The following is a 6,151-nucleotide window of genomic DNA, read 5'->3' on the forward strand; positions in this document are numbered from 1 at the left end:
TTTTGCTAAGTGAAACTTGTTAACTAAATTTTTTTCTTAAAATAAAGACTTTTTCACAATGACTGGTACAGACTATCTGCTCACCAAAAGTAGGAAAATGACTGGGTGGTTGAAGACAATTCATCTTAATACTAATGTATTTTAGTGTGAACTAAATAATTTAGCATATCTAATCATATGTTTTCCTTTATATTTTTAGAATGAGGCTAAAATAAAAATTAAATAAAAATACTAAACATGACTGGTGGAAATGGTGATAGAAATACACGTGGAAGTATAAAAATTGATGCATATAGTCCTGCCCCACCCTCTTTGTGACTTGTTTGCTATATATTCTTCACAGACCACTTTTTTGTAGTATCTTATCCTTTATTATGCTATAGTCAGATGCATCATTCATAGCCATATTTTTACATGCTGCATGCATCATGAGGTCATTAACCACAATTTTGTTTTTTATAAAAAGGTCCTGAATTGAGTGTTCCTTTTCATACTCAACAATTATTTGTATTTCTATAGAAGACAAATTAGGATTAAAAAATTGCCACCCAGCTAGCAGTGGAAAGCAGTATCCAAATTCTAGGCACTCTCTGCACACAGTGTATTACATCACTTTTAATTTTATAACATATTAAGCAACACAAGATTTAAAAATGTAAATGGAGTTTGTTTTTTAAAAACATCCATTGGCAAAGGAATAATTTTGTTTGGTATATACTGTTGCCACACTGGTGGCACAGTGGTTACAGTACTTGTTGCTAACCAAAAGATTGGTAGGTTGAAGCCACCTGCTGCTCTGGGAGAAAGATGTGGCAGTCTGCTTCCATAAAGATAGCCTTGAAAACCCTGTGGGGCAGTTCTGCTCTGTCCTATAGGGTTGCTATGAGTCGGAATTGGTTTGACAGCAGTGGACATCGTTCCTCCAATTTAAGGATCGTGTCTATCTGGCATCTTTATTGCATGGAAATACCTTCCTGTTCATTTACAGAGAAAATGCTCTTCGGACATGTTGAAAGAACAATTGACATATGTCCTAAGGAAATCTCCCTTATGGGGTATATAACATCGGTATCGTCATGCCCATTTTACAGACAAAAGCAAAGCAGAGAGGATTAGTAATCGAGGGCACACAGCTTATAAATGCCGCAGTATGATTAGAATCTGAGATATTTTGCTCCAGGGTAGAAGCAATTTAACCTTTGTTCTGTTGCCTCAAGGCCAGAGCAGGAGGGGCTCAAAGACATCTGCTGAATTGTCTTGCAGCATGCAGCCCAGGTGTCTGACATCCTGACAAAGGTAATCATAGAATATCAACAGGACAAATCTGGGTTCGTCATTTTATTGCTAAGTTACATTAAAACTGCTCTGCCCCTTTTTTCTCAGATCTTAAAATGTGATTTTATAAAGCTGTTCCCACATTCGGTCATATAGTAGGTGCTCACACAGGACACATTAAAATATACAGGTAAACTACAGTCTTAATTCCAGCCTTTTCTAGGCACCTAGCTCATTCGGTCCAGATTACCTGCCAACCTTCCCTCATGATGTTCAGTTTCAGCAGCTGGAGTGGCAAGAGGTGGAGAGAGCAGATGGGGAGGCATGACAGGTTCTAAGAAAATAGGGCAAGTTCCCTATGCTAACTTCAGGATGCTGATAATGGAAGGAGCAGGTCCCAGAAATCTGGATAGGAACATTTGGGAAATAATGCTAGATTTTAAATTTCAGGGTGACCTTGAAATCTATCAGCAGTGATGCCCTCCTGCTAGGAGAGAACAGGCCTTCCATTCCTGTGGAGGCCATGCCAAGGCCTCTTCTGAGGGAGTTGGGTACAAGGTCTGCCCCTTTGCTCACTGCTTCACTGCTTCCTGAACAGGGATCAGCAAACTACTGCTCACAGGCCAAAATCCTGCCTGCACCTGGTTCTGTATGTCCCAAAAACAAAGAATGCTCTTCACAGATGAATCGGTTTGCAGCTTGCTGACCAGTTCTGGGATCAACTCCCACTCAAGGCAGGGTCAGCCAGGGCAAGCTCAAGATACCTGGAATGTCCTCCATTTGGGAATCTGTTTCCTTCCTGTTTGGATACATGTTAACACCAATTCTTCCTGCTGGTCCTGCCTTGCTTCCTTCATTCTCAGGTGTGGGTTGTGGTCCTTGCTCCTGGGGGAGAGTTCAGCCATCCTTGGGCCTGGTCAACAGCCAAACCACAAAGGGGAGTCTGAATTCCAACCCATGGCTTAACTCCTGCACCTGCCTCTGCTTGTCAGACAGAGCCTGGTTAAGGCCCAAGACCCTTTGGGTGAGGGGCAGGTGATACTGGTATCCTTTTGCAGAGAGGGACTCTTCTGGCTCTGCTTAGGCCTCCTTTGAGAAAGGCAGGGGCCCCAAGGAGGTTACTCAGCATCTTGGGCCAAGGGACACCAGCTCCCCTCCACTGCAGGACAAGCTTCAGTGTGAGGGTGGTGTGTTCGAGTTTTTCATCTATTCCCCTTTCCTTCCTTTTGGGCAGAGAACACCCCCAAAACATGCAGTTGATTTCAACTCATGGCAACTGTGTGTCAAGAGTGTGTGCTCAATGGGGTCTTCAGTAGCTGCTATTTCAGAAGTAGATTGCCAGGCTTTTCTTCCAAGGCATCTCTGGGTGGACTCCAATCTTTGGTCATCAGCTGAGCACCTGTTTGCACCGCTCACGGGCTCCAATCTGATACCCAGACCCATTGTCATCAAGTTGATTGTGACTCAGTAGAAATGCTCCATAGGGTTCCAAGACTAAATCTTTATGGAGTCCAACTGTGACATCTTCCATGGAACGACTGGTGGGTTCAAACCATTGACTTGGTTAGCAGCCAAGTGCTTAACCACTGCACTACCAGGGTGCCTTTCAATCTGATAATAGAGTGCTTGACTTGACAGCATGCACACTAAAATTGGAATGATAACAAAGATCAGCATGGCACCTGTGTAAGGATGACATGCAAATATGTGAAGCATTCCGTATTTTTCCAGAGGGAATAAATAGTGTAGTTACAGAGCTTTCAAATGGAGAGGAAATCAAGATGATTTTGAGATAATGTTAAATTTGGGAAGAAAGTAATAAATGACAGGGTAACCTCAAAATTCTCATCAGAATAAAGAGGAAAACCAAAATCTACACCCTTTGAGTTGATTTCTACTTGTAGTGACCCCCATAGGATTTCCAAGGCTGTAAATCTTGACAAGAGCAGACTGCCTCATCCTCCCATGGAGTGGCTTCAGGGTTCGAACTACTGCCCTTGTGGTTAGCAGCCAAATGCTTTGACCACTGCATAACCAGAGCGCCTATAAATATTTAAAGAAGTAATTTAACAGATAATAAAATAATAGTAATGAAGGAAACGATAGAAAAAAATTCATAAGCAAAATGAGCAAAAATCACAAAATTATATGGAACCAAGGAAACATCAAAAAAATTAAATGAGCATGAAATTCATACTTGTCAGTTACTAGCTGAATTTAAATGCACCAGTCAAGAGATGGACAATTGCAGAATGACTGAGAAAACATGACCCGTCAATATTGCTGTCTACAAGAGACCTTAAGACAAAAATAGACTAAAAAATCAGTTTCAAAAAAAAAAAAAAGCAAATGATAAAAAGGCAGAAGTCGCAATATTTCTGATAAAATATAAAACAGAAACCTTCATAAGAGACAAGGAAGGATATTATATAATGATTAAAGGATCAAAGAAGACATAATCTGATGATAGGAAATCTTGATTAAGCAAAGTATCTCCCCAAAAAGAATTACGCTTTGATTAACCAAAACCAGGAAGCTCTGGTAGCATAGTGCCTAAGGCATTTGACCGCTAACCAGAAGGCTGGTGGTTCAAACCCACCAGCCACTTGGAAGGAAGGTTGGGCAATATACTTCTGTAGTGATACCGCCTCGGAAACCCGAGGGGTTACTATGAGTCAGATCTGACTCCATGGCAATGGTTGCGTTGCGTTTTTTTTTTTTTTTAAATTCAAAACCAAACTCATTGCCATCAAGTCAATTTCAACTCATATTGACCCTCTGGTTTTTCGAGGCAGTAAATCTTTATGGAAGTAGATTGCCCAGCCTTCCACGGAGTGGCTGCCGGGCTTGAACCTCCAACTTTCTAGTTAGCAGTCAAAAGCCTTGGGCACTGTGCCACCAGAGCTCCTTATGTGCTCTCATTAGTGGACCTGAATTACAAAAATTCAACTTCATTATTTTGAGTTTCATCAATGAGAATTAGGAATATTCTTAACTTTACCTTTGGTCTGTGGACCTAAAATATTTATTATCTGCCCCTTTAAAAAAGTTTATTGATACCTGTTCTAGAAAACTAGCAGCAAGATTGGACTCAACACAAAGTATGAGTCCTTACTACAAAAGGAAACGGAGTTTTCACCAAAAAGCTACAGGGTGTGATTAAGATGAATGGACAGGACTCAGCACATATCAGTGATTAGGTCTTGAAGATACAAGAAGGTTGGTTATAAAACTTGAGTGATAGATGGTGTCTATGTGACTCAACCGAAGGCAGACTGGGTAGTCTACATCCGTAGAGATACCACTTCGGAAACCCAATGAGGACTGCTATGCATCGAATCAACTCCATGGCAGTGAGTTTGGTCATTGGTTTATGTGATTCAAAGGGGGCCCTGATGGTGCAGTGGTTAAATGCTTAGCTGATAACCCACCAGCATCTCTATGGGAAAAAGACGTTTTCCTTAAAGACTACAGTCTTGGAAACCCTATGGGGCAATTCTTCCCTGTCCTGTAGGGTTGCTATGAGTTTATTGATTCGATGGCAATGGATTATGTGATGCAAGACTTAAATTCTGAGAAAATGCCTGGAGTCTGTTCTAATAAATAGCTAGAATGGATCTTTGTAGCTTGGAGATGATAGTGATCTTCAGTAAATGAGAGTTGCTAGGTGTTGAAAAAGGGCCCAGAGAAATAGGCATACTAAGAAAGGTTCAATATATAAGGACAAGATTCCAGCTGAAAATGTTCCCTTAAGGAACCCGAGGACATTCCTTCATTAAATGGGTTAAGGAATGCACTAGTGAGGGTGCCAGCATTTTGAGAAACTTCATGGAAACTCCTCTCAGCCTATTTAGCAGGAGAAAATAGGTATAAAAGGATTCCAGGAGATTAGAGTCCAGGTGGTGGTCATCAGCAGCTGCAGATAAGCACAGTTGCAATAATGGGCAGCAAAGCCTGAATGGCAATAAGAGGCCTAGACCTGAAGGATCTGTGGTGAAGGCTAAAAGTACTTTTTGTTTCTAGAGATAAGACACAAAGACAGATAGTGAAAGTGTGGCTTAGCTCACAGAACCAAAGAAAAGTAAGAGCTTAGAAGCAGAAAGCTGATGTCAGCCATTTTTATTTAAAAAAAAAAAAAATGAAGTCTTGTTCTACTTGCAGAATAGAGTCAGGTCTCAGACCCAGACACCACCAGCTGAAGTAGAGGAAGAACCTGGCAGCATTAAAACCATTGTATTGTCCTAGGGAAAGACCCCACTTTCAAATATGTTCTATGGAGACCCTTTTATTAAGCCTTAAACAGGAAAAAGTCAAAAACAGTCATTCAGATGAGGGAAACTGTCAGCATGTAGCCAGTATAAAGGCTGATGGAATCCACTGAATCACAGTCACAGAATTCATTTTATATGGTAGAGAACAAAGGAAATTATCGCAATATAATGACCGGTGGCAGGCCCATTCATCACTGTTGCAGGATTAGACAAGCCGGTATAGACTGTGATTGAAATATGTACATAACTGCAGGTTTAAAAAGGTTATAGGATTGGCTAGTTCAGTCAATCATTAAGGACTTGATCAGGTAAGTTCTTTGTATAAGAAGGACATGCCCAGGCAAGTTCCCTACCTTTCTGCATATTAGTTTCTACTGCTTTCTTCCTGAGGGCAAACTGCCTAGATTGTTTAAGCATAGCCATATTATTGGTTTAATGGACAGCAAACACTGGGGAAATAAAGAAGTCAAATGGCATCTGAACTTAATTGTTGGTCCCAGGTCTTGAAAGGAGTGTCTGCGCAGGAAGCTATCACTGACACGATAATGCAAAAGCAAAAGGAAAGTTTATTGGCTAGCTCGAGCTAGGGTCTCCGCTTACACCGA

General features: G+C 41.1%; 1 non-coding gene across 1 annotated transcript; it reads left to right on the top strand.

The window, feature by feature from the left end:
• The first annotated feature begins 2,897 nt into the window (after positions 1-2,897).
• Positions 2,898-3,002, top strand: LOC122149834. Its single transcript, XR_006163357.1, has one exon. It is a non-coding gene; the product is annotated as a U6 spliceosomal RNA (small nuclear RNA).
• Positions 3,003-6,151: the final 3,149 nt, after the last annotated feature.

This window comes from Orycteropus afer, unplaced genomic scaffold (assembly GCF_000298275.1).
Source record: "Orycteropus afer afer isolate SDZICR_OR568_19922 unplaced genomic scaffold, OryAfe1.0 scaffold00052, whole genome shotgun sequence".
Taxonomy (NCBI): Eukaryota; Metazoa; Chordata; class Mammalia; order Tubulidentata; family Orycteropodidae; genus Orycteropus; species Orycteropus afer.